The following is a 15,041-nucleotide window of genomic DNA, read 5'->3' as shown; positions in this document are numbered from 1 at the left end:
TGTGTCTGAAACAACATGAATTCATTTGACAGATATCAAAATATTGAACTCCAGCCAGTTATAGGGGTTATTAACATCAGCAGAAACAAACACCAACTATCAGAATGATCGTGGTTCAGTCCTGGACGTGATGAACAGCAGCAATAACAGCAGGATCCAACCCCTGCAGTCACTGGTGAAGTCGTTGGTGTCTCAGCTGGTGGGATGATGAAGTGAATCCCTTCCCACACATAGAGCAGGTGAATGGCCTCTCCCCAGTGTGAGTGCATTGGTGTTTCAACAGGTCACTTTTGCCTTTATAGCTCTTCTCACAGTCAGAACATTTAAAAGGTCTCTGATCACTGTGAACAAGTTGATGTTCAGAGAGGTTGCATAAGTGAAGAAATCCCTTCCCACACTTGGAGCAGGTGAATGGCCTCTCCCCAGTGTGAACTCGCTGGTGTCTCTGTAGGTTGGATACATTATTAAATCTCTCCCCACACACAGAGCAGGGGAATGGCCTCTCCCCAGTGTGAACTTGCTGGTGTGTCAGCAGATTGGCTGACTGAGTGAATCCCTTCCCACACTCAGTGCAGGTGTACGGCCTCTTCCCAGTGTGAACTCGCTGGTGTCTCAGCAGATCCATTTTGCTTTTGAAGTTCTTCTCACAGTCAGAACAGTTAAAAGGTCTCTGATCAGTGTGAACAAGTTGATGTTTTCTAAGATGTGCTGACTGAGCAAATCCTTTCCCACACACAGAGCAGGTGAATGGCCTCTCCCCAGTGTGACTGCGTCGATGAGATTCCAGCTGAGATGGAGTATTGAATCCCTTCCCACAGTCCCCACATTTCCATGGTTTCTCCATGGTGCTGCCGTCTTTGTGTCTCTCCAGGCTGGACAATCAGTTGAAGCCTTGTCCACACACAGAACACATGTACGGTTTCTCCCCACTGTGAACGGTGTGATGTTTTTTCAGGTTATGTAACTGGCAAAAGCTCTTTCCACACTCAGCGCACTGAACACTCTCACTTGGGTGTGTGTCTGTCTTGGTGCTTTTCCAGTCACACTATAAAAGGAATTTCCACAGGCCAGACAATTGCCTGAAGCCTCGCCCACACACAGAACACATGTACTGTTTCTCCCCACTGAGAACAGTGCTTTTATCTTACATGTTCAAAATCCAATGATACTCAAGTTCCGATCAATTGGACGACTCTGTCAGATTCTGATGTGATGTTTGGTTTGAGTTTCCTGACTGCAAATCCTCCTCTTCTAATACCCTGTGAAATTGATTTAAAACAGAAAAAAGGGCGTGAGAGAGAATCCACAAAAGGCAGGTTGTGAAACTGAGCTGAATGAATCTGGTTATTTGTGGAATTGACACAAGGAAAAAGTGACCATGAAAACTGCTGGATTGTCATCAAAACCCAACTGGTTCACTAATGACCTTCAGGGACGGGAACCGGAAACCCAGACTGGGCCTACACAAGACTCTGGCCTTCATAGGAGGAGAGAGGTGGGAGATGCAAGGGGTGAAGAAATGTTCTGCACATCTACAACTCATCCAGGAATTTCACAGAATCCCCGGAGCCTCAACCACCACCGAGAAGGAGAAGGGTAACAGTTGCTAGTGAACACCATCGCCTCCAACTCACACACCGTCCTGACTTGTCTGACATCCAGTGCAGGATGAGCAGAAATGTCCTCTATTTAAATACTGGGAAGAGCGAAACCATTGTCTTCATTCCCCACTACAAACTCCACTCCCTAACCACCAACTCCATCCCTCTTGCAGCTCTCTGAGGCTGAACCAGACTGTTTACAATCTTGTTGTCATATTTCAGCCCAAGCTGAGCTTCTGATGACATATCACTAAGATCGCCCATTTCCACCTCAGTAACATTGCCCACTTCCACCTCAGTAACATCGCCCAGCTGTGCCCCTGCCTCAGTTCATCAGCTGCTGAAATTCATCCATTCCTTTGTTCCCTCTAAACTGGACTATTTGAAGTGCGTCTTGGCGGCCTCCCCGATTCAACTCCATAGAAACTGGAGGTCACCCAAAACTCAGCTGTGCATCACAGAATCACAGTGCAGAAGGGGCCCTTTGGCCCATCGAGTCTGCACTGACACGTGAGAAACACCAGACCTACCTACCTAATCCCATTTACCAGCATTTGGCCCATAGCCTTGAATGTTATGATGTGCCAAGTGCTCATCCAGGTACTTTTTAAAGGATGTGAGGCAACCCGCCTCCACCACCCTCCCAGGCAGCGCATTCCAGACTGTCACCACCCTCTGGGTAAAAAGGTTTTTCCTCACATCCCCCCTAAACCTCCTGCCCCTCACCTTGAACTTGTGTCCCCACATGACTGACCCTTCAACTAAGGGGAACAGCTGCTCCCGACCCACCCTGTCCATGCCCCTCATAATCTTGTACACCTCAATCAGGTCGCCCCTCAGTCTTCTCTGTTCCAGCGAAAACAACCCAAGTCTATCCAACCTCTCTTCATAACTTAAATGTTTCATCCCAGGCAACATCCTGGTGAATCTCCTCTGCACCTCCTCCAGTGCAATCACATCCTTCCTATAATGTGGTGACCAGAACTGCACACAGTGCTCCAGCTGTGGCTTCACCAAGGATGATACAACTCCAACATGACCTCCCTACTTTTGGAATCTATGCCTCGATTGATAAAGGCAAGTGTCCCATTTGCCTTTTTCACCAGCCCACTAACATGCCCCTCTGCCTTCAGAGATCTATGGACACACACGCCAAGGTCCCTTTGTTCCTCAGAACTTCCTAGTGTCATGCTGTTCATTGAATACTTCCTTGTCAAATTACTGCTTCCAAATTGTATCACCTCACACTTTTCAGGGTTAAATTCCATCTGCCACTTATCTGCAAATCTACTCATTTGACCATCCCGTCTATATCTTCCTGTAGCCCAAGACACTCAACCTCACTGTTAACCACCCGGCCAATCTTTGTGTCATCCGCAAATTTACTAATCCTACCCCCCACATAGTCATCTATGTCATTTATATAAATGACAAATAATAGGGGACCCAGCACAGATCCCTGTGGTACACCACTGGACACTGGCTTCCAGTCACTAAAGCATCCTTCTGTCATCACCCTCTGTCTCCCACAACTAAGCCAATTTTGAATCCACCTTATCAAATTATCCTGTATCCCATGTGCATTTGCCTTCTTTATAAGTCTCCCATGTGGGACCTTGTCAAATGCTTTGATGAAATCCATAGAAACTACATCAACTGCACTACCCTCATCTACACACCTGGTCACCTCCTCAAAGAATTCAGTCAAATTTTCAATTATACCCTAACTTGCACCAACTCTTGTTTACCATCCACCCCCTGTGCTCGCTGACCAACACTGTGATGATTTCCAGCTCTAAAACCCTCCAGGATTATCTGAGATCATCTAATTTTGGCCCACCCCAGACTCCAATTCCTCCTGGGCATCCACAATCTCTTCCAGCCAGGAAGCACAATGAGAGGTTTGGACACCTTATTAAATACTCACAGCATAAGCACATTAATCTGATCGGAGATCACTTCCTCACGAGCAGCCAGCAGAGTGGAGCCTCCGGAGATTCCGGTCCCTCTCCCGTCAGTATTTACAGGAGCTGGGACACGGAAAAGAGTCTCAGTAAAATCAGGGATTTATTTGTTCACTGTTTTAAAATGGGTCTGGGCTCACACTCGATGTTTATGCAGCCTGTGATTCCCTGAGTTTATTAACTCTCCCCCTCCAGACCCTTTGGGCTCTCTATTGTTGGACTCTCTATTGTTTTTCAATGTCCTCCTGGCCTTGTTGTACCTGATCCAATAAAAACCCTCCTCACATCACACAGAGAACAGCTTTAGACATGTTCTGACTTTTCACCTCACTCTTATTCTGCTGAATGATCTCACTGACCGTTCCCTTTCTCTCGATCAGTCCGTCCATCATCTCTTTTCTGGATTTCACTCCTTCTTGTTGTTCCAGGATTTCATTTCTCTGCCTTTTATTTCTTTTACTGAAGATTCCTGTCCATTGCTGCCTCACGGCCTCGTCCTGTTCCCACATATTCTCCAGGTATAAGTGCTTCTCAGCGGCCATGCCAGCCGTGGCCCCTATTCCAGCCCAGTCACTGATCCCTCTCTTCCCTCCACCCTTTTGACAGGTGTCACTATCACAGGGACGATCACAATGTTTTCCCAAAACTGCCTTAACACCGGGGTCATGGCTACTGGTGGTCATAGTCCACCCATCTCTCTCTCTGCGTTCTGACTTAGGAAATTCCTGGATAATTCCCTTATCATCTGAACATCAAGGTCCTTGTAGATGGGATGACATAACCTTGGGGACGGGTGTGTGGTATTCAGGGCACGTAGTACAGGAACTATTTTAAATCTTGTATCGTAAAAGAGGCTTTCTGAGTATGGGTGATGATTAAACCATTTGTGGGACCTATTTCTTATGGCAGGACAGATTGATGAGTAATCAGGGAAACATATGGGGTCTTGGGCTTCATAAATAGAGGCACTGATATAAAAAGAGAGTTGTCAGGATCTGGAACTCTCTCCCTGAAAAGCATCTGGAACCTGATTCTTTGTTTAGACTCCGCCCACTCAACATAGATTCCCCAACCAGTGGAAATAGTTTCTCTCTATCTACCCTGACAGTTCCAATTAATATCCCGAAAACTTTGATCAAATCACCTCTTCGTCTTCTAAATTCCAGGGATTACAACCCTCACAGTGAGGTGATTTTTAGCAGGAGGATTAGGGAGAGGGAAGATATAATTCATGGCACAGCTCTAAAGAGTGAGCATGGACAGAGGGACTTGGGGCTTCATGTGCTTTGATCTCTGAAGGTAACAGGATGTATTAAGAGAGAAGTTAGCACAGCAGGTTGGATCTTCAGCTACATAAATAGTGGTATTGAGAACAAAAACAGGGAACAAAAGTACAGCACAGGAACAGGCTGCCCCCCAAGCCTGCGCCGATCATATTGCCCGTCAACTAAAACATTTTGCACTTCCGGGGTCCGTATCCCTCTATTCCCATCCTATTCATTTATTTGTCAAGCTGTCTCTTAAACCCCACTATTGTACCTGCTTCCACCACCTCCTCTGGCAGCGAATTCCAGACACTCACTACCCTCTGTGTAAAAAACTTGCCCTGCACATCATCTTTATAGTTTTCTCCTCTCTATGTCCCCTAGTAATTGACTCTTCTACCCTGGGAAAAAGCTTCTGACTATCTACTCTGTCCATGCCACTCATAATTTTGTAAACGTCTATCAAGTCGTTCCTCAATCTCCGTCGCTCTAGTGAGAACAATCCGAGTTTCTCCAACCTCTCCTCATAGCTAATAACCTCCAGACCAGGCAGCATCCTGGTAAACCTCCTCTGCACCCTCTCCAACGCCTCCATATCTTCTGGTATGACCCCTTTTAGCCCTCCTGACTCCTTGCTTAAGTTTCTTCCTACTTTCTTTGTATTGTCCATGGGCTTCATCTGTTCCCAGCCTTTTAGCCCTTATGAATGCTTCCCTTTTCTTTTTAACTAATCTCACAATATCCTTCCTATTCCAAGGTTCCTGAAACTTGCCATGCTTATCCTTCATCCGAGCAGGAACATGCCGATCCTGAATTCTTATCAACTGATGTTTGAAAGCCCCCCACTTGTCAGGGAAATTATGCTGAATCTTTATAAAGCTCTGGTTCGGCCACAATTCGAGAATTGCATCCAGTTCTGGTCGCCTCGCTTTAGGAAGTATGTGAAGGTCCTTGAGAAGGTGCAGAGGAGATGTACCGGACTGGTTCCTGCAAAGGAGGTTGAGGGAAGATTGACAGAGGTGCACAAGATTATGACAGGTTTAGATAAGGTAGACAAATAAAAGCTGTTCCCATCAGCTGATCGTACAAGGACTCAAGGACAGAGATTTAAGGTTTTGGGTAAAAGGTATGGGAGATATGAAGGAGGATGTTATTACACAGTGATTGAAAATGATCTGGATGTTACTGCCTATGAGGGGGTGGAAATGGACATGATGAATGATTTCGAAAGGATATTGGATAGACATTTGAGGGAAATAAACTTGCAAAGATACAGGGATAGAACAGGGAACTGGAACTGATTGGATTGCTTTAGAGAGCTGCTGTGGACTCAATGGGCTGAATGGCCTCCTCTGTGACTCTTTTGTGTAGTAATCTCATTCTGTAGTTTAACCCTTGGAGCTCAGATCACTCAGGTGTTACACTCCCTCTAAGGCCATTCTATCCTTCCTGATGTTTGTTACCCAGAACTGAACACAGTTCTCCAGGTGTGCTCTAACCCCGGTTTGTGTGTCTTGGTGCTTTTCCAGTCACTCTGATACCTAAAATCTTCTCTCACAGGCAGTTCAGACAAACCTTTTCCTTTCCACATTCAAAGGGCGATGATGTTCAGGTCCTCATGAATTGAGGGACTCTGTCAGATCTTCATGTGATGTTTGGATTGAGTTTCCCATCTGTCAATCTTCCACTTCCAGTAACCTGTAAGTTTATGGAAACCTTCACTGTGAGTCCAGGATAGAAATTGCAGAGACAAACCTTTCTCTTGGTTTGAGTATGCTATGTGTAAATCCTCCCCTTCTCACCCCCTGCAAAAGGAGTTTCCAAAATCCATCCCTGCCAGTCCAGGATAGAAATGCGCAACATTCTCTCCTCCTGCTGACAAGAGCAGGGATGACCGCGCATGCGCCCTGCTGCACATTTACACTGTTCAAGATGGCGGCCGTTAACGCGGCCTGTGAACCAGGAGTTCACGATCTCTCGCCCCGTCCCGTGAAAACAGGATCGGCAACTTTTTATTCGGGGTTTGAGGCCTCCACCGAGTATTAATGAATCCTCCCCGCCCGCTCCGCTGACTCTAATCCTCTCCACCCACCCAGCCGCTCCAGGACTCAACCTGACTCGATTATTTCTCGCTTCTCCGTCTAACTCCAGGTACAACCTGCACTGCGCATGCCGCAGTCAGAGACCGCAGTGCGCAGGTTCCGGTTACAGCCCAGCAGTGCGCATGCGCAGGAAGCTCGTAGTCTGGTAGGACACATTCTTCTCCGCGGAGTATGCTGGGTAAACTCACCGCCATTGAATCGCTCATTCTGCTTTGCTTTGTGATCCGATTTTGTTCGGATTTGTCAGGGCCAAGGTATAACCTTATTAAAACCAATTCATACAGCAACCAAAGTCCATTACTTTTCTGTCCTGGATGTGACTAACGGGAGAACTAGACCCTACTGTCGGATGTGAACTTAGTGGAGTCTCAGCAGGTGGGGTGAACAAATGATTTGTTTTCCTTCAACAAAGCAGTTAAACTGCTCCTTGGCAATAAGATTATGCTGACTGTGCAACAGATGCTTTGAACTTTCAAAGCTCGAGTGCCAGCAGGTGGGAAAATTGAATAAATCCCTCCGCACAAGTGAAGTATCTGAATGGTCTTACCCTAGTGTGACTGAGCTGTTGTGTTAGTAAATGGGATGACCGAGAGACAGGGGGACGGTAAACAGCCAGAGGTCATAGTGCACATTGGGACCAATGACATAGATAGGAAAAGGGATGAGGTCCTGAAAGTAGATTTTAGGGAGTTAGGAAGGGAATTAAAAAGCAGGACCTCAAGAGCATTGATCTCAGGATTACTCCCAGTGCCACATGCTAATGAACATAAGAATAGGAAGATTGAGTAGTTCAACACTTGGCTGGGGAAATGGAGTAGGAGGGAGGGCTTTAGATTTCTGAGGCATTGGGACCAGTTATGGGGCAGGTGGGACCTGTACAAGAAGGATGGGCTACACTTTAACATGACTGGGACTAGTGTCCTTGTGAGGAGGTTTGCTGGTGCTGTTGGGGAGAGTTTAAACTAGATTGGCAAGGGGTTGGGAACCTGAGGCGAAATTCAGAGTGCAGAGGATAAAAATTGGCAGTGGGAAGTTGTGAAGTATCTTCTGATAATGAGGATATATCAGAGAGTTACATCGAGGGAGATAGAATACTTGGAGAGTTTGATAGAATTAGAGTAGGCAACACAAGATCATTAGATGGGGTCATTTTAAACCGGAAAGTAGAAAAATGCCTAAATCTGGGCTAATGTGCATGTATGTGAGCGCATGGAATGGGATTAGTAAGATTGGTGAACTGCAGGCACAGGTTAACAAATGGAATTATATTTTTGCTATAATGGAGATCTGGCTCAAAGAAGGGCCGGACTGAGTGTTAAATATTCCTGGGTTTAAGGTGTTTAGGAGTGACAGGAAAGGAAGAAAAGTGGGGGGCTGGGTGGGAGGGGTTGGGAGTTACAATACTGGTTAAAGATGGCATTACAGTGCTGGAAAGAGAGGCTGTTCCAGATGGGTGAAGGATAGAATCTCTCTGGCTAGAGGTAAGGAATGGGACAGGTGCAATAACATTAATTGGTGTAGGATATAGACCACCAACTAGTGGAACAGATGTGGAGAAACAAATTTGTAAAGAAATGACAGAGAGGTGCAAGAGTTATGGAGTAATCATAATGGGGGACTTCAGTTATCCAAATATTGACTGGGATAGCAATAGTACAAAAGGACAAGAGGGCCGAGAGTTCCTGGAATGTGTTCAAGATAATTTTCTACAGCAGTATTTTTCCAGTCCAACAAGGGGACATGCCCTTTTGGACTTGGTTCTGTCGAATGAGTTGGCCCAAGTGAATCAAATATCAGTGGGAGAACCTCGAGGGGACAGTGACCCATTGGATCAGCAGGTTTAGGTTAATCATTGAAAAGGACAGAGAACAATCCAGAGCAGGGATAATTAATTGGGGGAAAGCCAACTTTGAAGGGATGAGAATGCATCTGAGCTGAGTGAGTGGAGTCAAACGTTGGCAGAAAAGACAGTGGCTGAACAATGGGGCCTCCTTCAAAGAAAACACATTGCTGACAATGTTAAGGTATATTCCCTTGAAGAGGTAAGGTAGAACAAATAAATCTAGAGCACCCTGGATGATGATGAGAGAGAGAGGTAAAGATGAAAAGAAAGAAGTGCGCATACGGCAGATGTCAGATAGAAAATGCAATGGAGAATCAGGCTGAATATAGAAGGACAAGAGGGTAAGTGAAGAAACTAATAAGAAAAGCAAGAAGAAAGCATGAAAATAGGCTGGCAGTGGGAATCCCAAGGTCTTCTATAAGCATGTAAATAATAAAAGAGTGGTAAAAGAAAGAGTGAGGCTGATTAGGGGCACAAAGGGTACTTGCATGTGGAGGCTGGAGAAATAGCAGAGGTGTTGAATGAGTAGTTTGGTTTTTTGAGGAGGTAACAGAGAAGGTTGATAAAGGAAATGCTGTTGATGTGATGTATATGGATTTTCAAAAGGCATTTGATACAGTGCCACACAACAGACATGTGAGCAAAATTTTAGGTCATGAAATAAAGGGGAAAGTAGGCACTTGGATAAGAAATTGAGTGACAGGAAACCGAGAATAGTGATAAATAGTTGTTGTTCATTTGGAAGAAGGTTTGTAGTGGGGTTCCTCAGGGGTCAGTGTTGGGATCCTTGCTGTTCCTGATATACATTAATGACCTAGATTGTGGTGTGCATGGCATGATTTCAAAAATTGCATAAGGTACAAAGATTAGAAATGTTGTCAACTGTGATGGGAATAGCCTTGAACTTCAAACGGATATAGACAAGTTGATGGATTGAGCAGACAAGTGGCAGATGAAGTTCAAGGCAGAGAAGTCTGGGGTGATTTGTTTTGGCAGGAAAGGTATGGCGCGACAGTATAGAATAAAGGAATAGTCTCTAAAGGAGGTGTAGGAACAGAGGGACCTCAGTGTATACCTATATAGGTCATTGAAGATGGCAGGGCATGTTGAGTTAATAAAGCATATAGTATCTTAGGCTTTATTATTAGGGGCATTGAGTAAAAGAGCAAGGAGTTCATATTGAACTTCTGTAAGACACTAGTTAGGCCTCATCTGGAGTACTGCGTCCAGTTCTGGGCACTATACTTGAGGGCGGATGTGAAGGCATTGGAGAGAGTACAGTGGAGATTCACAAGAATGATTCCTGGGATGAAGAACTGTAGCTACGAGGTAAGATTAGAGAGGTTGGATTTGTTTTCCTTGGAGAAAAGAAGACTGTGAGGAGACTTGATAGAGGTATTCAAGATCCTGAGGGGTATGGACAGGGTAAATAGCGAGAAACTGCACTCAAAAGAACATCAAGAACTAGAGGGCGCAGATTCAAAATAATGGGCAAAAGGTGTAAATGTAATTTGAGGAAAAGCTTTTTCATTCAGAGGATGGTTGGGCTCAGGAACAAACTTTCTGGAAGGGTGGTGGAGGCTGGTTCAATCGAGGTATTCAAAAGGGAATTGGATTGCTCTCTGAAAAGAGTACAGGGATAAGGCAGGGAGTGGGAATATGTGGAATGCACTTTCAGAGAGCCGGTGCAGGCTGAATGGGCCAAATGGCCTCCTTCTGCACTGTAAAGATGCTGTGATGAGCTGAGACTGGAGTGGAGTCCGGCAATGTTACTGAGGTGGAATCCAGTCTTGGTGATGATGCAGATATGTGGCTTTGAGCTTGTCTCGGGATCAAATATGACACTGACGTTTTGAATAACCTGTTTCAGACTCAGACTGTCGTCAGGGAGAGGACTGAAGTCAGTGTCTAGGGGTTGGTAGTGGGGACTGAAGACAATGGCCTCAGCCTTCCCAATGTTTAAATGGAGGAAATTTCTGCTCATTCAGTACTGGATGTCAGACAAGTCAGGATGGTGTGTGACTTGGAGATGATGGTGTTGAAATACACCTGTTACCCTGGTCCATCTAGGTTGTGCAGGTTGAGCGTTTGGGAGATTCTGTCAAAGTTCTGGTCGAGTTAGAGATATATAAAAGCCCTCTCCTCTGCTTCTGCTCCTAATCCTCTCTCACTCTTCTTTCCCCATTGAGAGCAGAGTTTTGTGTATGCTCCCTTTGCCTGAATGAGTGCAATTCCAACAACACTCAAGAAGCTTGACACCATCCAGGACAAAGCAGCTCACTTGATTGGCACCCCATCCACAAACATTCACACCAATGAACAGTGGCAGCATTGTGTACCACCAATAAGATGTGTACCACCAAGGCTCCTTAGACAGCACCTTCCAAACCCACAACCATTACCACCTAGAAGGACAAATGAAGCAGATAGATGGGAACATAGAAGTTCCTCTCCAAGTCACTCACAATCCTGAATTGGAAATATATCACCATCACTGGGTCAAAATCCTGGAACTCCCTCTTGAACAGCACTGTGGGTGTACCTACACCACATGGACTTCAGCAGTTGAAAAAGGCAGCTCACTACCACTTTCTCAAGGGCAATTAGGGATGGGCAATAAGCGCTGGCCCAGCAAGCCCACATCCCTTGAATGAATAAACAGAAACATTTTAAAAAGGCCCGACTGGGTGACAGGCTCCATCCCTTGAAGGACATTAGTGAACCAGTTGGGTTTTTACCACAATCCAGCAGTTTTCATGTCACTCTTTCCTAGTGCCAGCCCCACAATTACCAGACTCATTCAGCTCAATTTCACAACCTACCTTTATGTTTTTTCTGTCTTAAATCGATTTCACAGGGTGTTAGAAGGAGAAGATTTGCATTTGGTAAACTGAGAACAAATGTCACATCAGGATCTGACAGTGTAACCCAATTTATCCAACCCTGAATATCATCAGAGCTTGAATATGGAAGGAAAAAGCACTGTTCACAGTGGGGAGAAACTGTACACGTGTTCTGAGTGTGGACGAAGCTTCAGCCAATCATCTGGCTTGTCGAGACACAAGTGCATTCACACGGGGGAGAAACCGTGGAAATGTGTGGACTAAATGCATTTAGTTACCCGTCTGAACTGGAAACTCATCAATGCAGTCACACTGGAGAGAGACCATTCAGCTGCTCCGTATGTGGGAAGGGATTCACTCGATCATCGATCTTGGTGATACACCAGCGAGTTCACACTGGAGAGAGGCTGTTCACCGGCATGTGTGGGCAAGGATTCGCTGATTCCTCTACGCTGCTGAAACATCAGCGAGTTCACACTGGGGAGAGACCATTCCCCTGCTCAGAGTGTGAGATGGGATTCACTCAATTATCCACCCTGTTGAGACACTAGCGAATTCACACTGGGGAGAGACCTTTTAAATGTCTGGATTGTGGGAAGTGCTTTACACGTTCCTGGGAACTGATGTCCCATCGACGGGTTCACACTGATGAAAGACCATTTAAGTGCTTTCACTGTGGGACTGGATTCAAGCGATCATCTCAACTCACTGTACACCACAGAATTTACACTGGGGAGAGGCCATTTTCCTGCTCTAAATGTGGTAAAGGGTTCACTCAATCATCGAATTTGCTGGCACAGCAGAGAATTCACACTGGAGAGAGGCTGTTCACCTGCTCCATATGTGGGAAGGGATTTTCTAACTTATCCAACCTGCTGAGACACCGGCGTGTTCAAGCTGAAGCGAGACCTTTTGGATGCCCAGGCTGCGGAAAGTGCTATAAAAGTTCCGCCATCAACGTGTTCACACTGATGAGAGACTGTTCAGGTGCTCTCACTGCAGGACTGGGTTCAGGATATCATCGGACCTCACTGTACACAGCGAATTCACACTGGGGACAGGCCACTCACCTGCTCTGAGTGTGGGAAGGGATTCACTCATTCATCCAGCCTACTGAAACACCAGCGAGTTCACAAGTAACTACAGTGATTAGATTTTGCTGCCAATCACATCCAGGACTGAACCATGTTCATTGGGGTCTGTTTCTGTTCATGTTAATAAACTCCAGACCAGTCATAGGGGAAAATATTATTGATGAAAGAAAAATAAATCAGCTAAACACACAATGTGTTGAATCTTTTTTTTTAATTCATGGGATGTGAGCCTTGCTGGCTAGGCCAGCATTTATTGCTCCATCCCTAATTTCCCTTGAGAAGGAAGTGGTGAACTCTTCTTGAACCACTGCTGTCCATGTGGTGTCAGTCCAGTTTCATTCCTTACAGACTTCACAGTGGTTTGGTACAACTGAGCGGTTTGCTAGACCATTTCTGGGGTTCTGAAGTCACATGTAGGCCAGACCAGAAAAGGACAGCAGCTTTCCTTCCCTAAAGGGCATCAGTGAACAAGATGAGTTTTTACGACAATCAACAGTGATTTCATGGTCATCATTAAACTTTTTAAGTCCAATTTTTTACTGAATTTAATTTCCACCATTCACCATGGTGGGATTTGAACCCAAGTCTCCAAAGCATTAGCCTGAGTCTCTGGGTTCTTAGTCCAATGACAATACCACTACGTTATCACCATCATCTTTCCTATCTCCAACACGTTAGTTCCTTTTGAAGGGCTCTCCCTCTCCCCTGTCTCCTCCATCTTCACCCCAAACAACAAATGTGAGGAGCTCAAGGAGCTTCTTTGTCACTGAGATTGAGACAGTCCGTTCAGCTGCCTCTGCTGCTTCCCTCCGGGCCAAACTGTATCTAAAGTTCCCTTTTGTCCAAGCCCTGAACTCACATTTTTCTCCAGTTTCTCTCCTATCTCCCATAACGCTGTGTCCTGGAGACCCACCTCCTAGTCCCTCGATTCTATTCCCACTAAACTGCTGACCATCCATCTTCCCCATGTTGCTGATATTGTTAATGGTTTTTTTCTCTTCTGATTTTGCCTTTCTCGCCTTTAAATACAATATCCTTACCCTTCCTGAAAAAAAAACACCCCTTCACCCCACCTTCTTTGCAAACTACTGCCCCAACTACAACCTCCCTTTCCTCTCCAAAGTTCTTGAACTTGGTTTTCCCCAAGGATCTATCCTTGGCCCCTCCTATTCCTTATCTAATGCTGCCACTAGGTGACATCATCCAAAAACATTGTGTTAGTTTTCACATGGACACTGACAATGCCCAGCTCTATCTCACCACCATCCCTCTCCATTCCTCCACTGTTACTAAATTATCAAACTGTTTATCCGACATCCGGTACTGGATGAGCAGAAATTTCCTCCAATTAAAAATTGGCAAGATCAAAGCCATTGCCTCGGTCACAGAACAAATTCCGTTCCCTAACTACCAAGTCCTTCCCTCCCTGGTAACTGTCTGAGGCAGAAACACACTCTTCATAATCCTGGTGTTAGACTTGACCCCAGGATGAGTATCTGACCACATATCCACAACATCACTAATACCAGATTCCAGATATTTCCACCTCCCTAACATCACCCGTCTCCACCCCACCCCAGTTCATCTGCTGCTGAAATCCTCCTCATACCCATGACTTGATGATTCTAATACATTCCTGGCCAGCCTCTCACATTCTCCCTCCAACCCGCCCCCATCCCCGCCCCCGACCCCAACCAATCCCCGGTCTGGAAACATTAGGCTATCCTAAACTCTGCTGCCCGTGTGCTTTCTCACTCTAAATGGAGGGGAGATGGTGTCACAGTGATACCCTCACTGGACTAGTATTCCAGAGGCTGAGGCTTATGACCTGGGAATGCGGGTTCAATTCCCACATTTCCACCTAAACCTGCTTCAGACATTTTCAGCAATAAATTTCCAAATAGTATTTATACATAAACACAGTGACCTGAATCAGACGTAAAATGTTTGCCTTCCATTTGTGTGGAAGTTAGTATCAGTCATGATGCCATGAAATTATCATTGACTGTTGTAAAATCCCATCTGGTTCACTAATGTCCTTTAGGGTAAGAAATCAATCAATTAAATGGTACAATGTTCAACAGAGTGCAGGAACAGAGTGACCTGGGAGTGTATGGACACAAATCTTTGAAGGGAGCAGGAAAAGTTGAGCAAACTGTTTAAAAAACAACAAATGGGGTCCTCCATTTATTAATGGAGACATGAAGCACAAAAGCAAGGAAGTCACACTGAATCTTTATCAATCACTTTTTAATCCTCAGCTCAAATATTGTGTTCAGTTCTCAGCACCACACTTCAGGAAAGATGTCAAGGCCTTGGAGAGAGTACA

General features: G+C 45.4%; 1 long non-coding RNA gene and 1 pseudogene across 1 annotated transcript; both read right to left on the bottom strand.

The window, feature by feature from the left end:
- Window positions 1–4,107, bottom strand: LOC121270314 (annotated as a pseudogene).
- A 1,653-nt stretch (window positions 4,108–5,760) lies between these two features.
- LOC121270182 lies at window positions 5,761–7,097 on the bottom strand. Its single transcript, XR_005941488.1, has 3 exons — window positions 6,923–7,097; window positions 6,406–6,528; window positions 5,761–5,817 (listed from the first exon to the last, which is right to left on the bottom strand). It is a non-coding gene; the product is annotated as an uncharacterized LOC121270182 (long non-coding RNA).
- Between the last annotated feature and the right edge of the window lie 7,944 nt (window positions 7,098–15,041).

Source organism: Carcharodon carcharias, chromosome 27 (assembly GCF_017639515.1).
Source record: "Carcharodon carcharias isolate sCarCar2 chromosome 27, sCarCar2.pri, whole genome shotgun sequence".
Taxonomy (NCBI): Eukaryota; Metazoa; Chordata; class Chondrichthyes; order Lamniformes; family Lamnidae; genus Carcharodon; species Carcharodon carcharias.
This window is presented reverse-complemented; position numbering and strand designations above follow the sequence as displayed.